Raw genomic sequence first — 645 nt, 5'->3', positions numbered from 1 at the left:
AGAAAAAAAGAGAGGAGGCTCAAATAGATAAAATAAGAGATGAACAAAGAGATATTAGAGCTGATATTACAGAAATACAAAGGGTCATAAGAGACTAGTATAAACAATAACATGCCAACATTTGATAACCTAGAATAAATGAATAATTTATTTGACACATATCCTACCAAGATTGAATTATGAAAAATAGAAAACCTAAACAGAGCAATAATAAGTAAGAAGATTGAATCAGTAATGAAAAATCTCTCATTAAAGAAAAACACAAGGCTGATGACTTCACTGTTGAATTCTACCAAAGATTTAAAGAACTGATACCAATTCTTTTCAAACTCTTCCAAAAAATTGAAGAGGAGGAAATACTTCCAAACTCATTCTATGAAGCCAGCCTTACCATAATATCAAAACCAGACAAAAAAGGAAAGCTGTAGGCCAGTATCATTGATGAACATAGATGTAGAAATTTTCAAAAAAATATGAGCAAATTGAATTCAGTAACATATTACAAAGATCATTCATCATGATCAAATGAGATTTCATCCCAGGGATGCAAGGTGGGGTCAACAGATGCAAATCAACATACTGAATATATCATAGTAACAGAATAAAGTATAAAAATTTTATGATCATTTCAATACATGCAAAAAA

Source organism: Colobus angolensis, unplaced genomic scaffold (assembly GCF_000951035.1).
Source record: "Colobus angolensis palliatus isolate OR3802 unplaced genomic scaffold, Cang.pa_1.0 Scaffold227, whole genome shotgun sequence".
NCBI lineage: Eukaryota > Metazoa > Chordata > Mammalia > Primates > Cercopithecidae > Colobus > Colobus angolensis.
Note: the sequence above shows the minus strand (reverse complement) of the source record.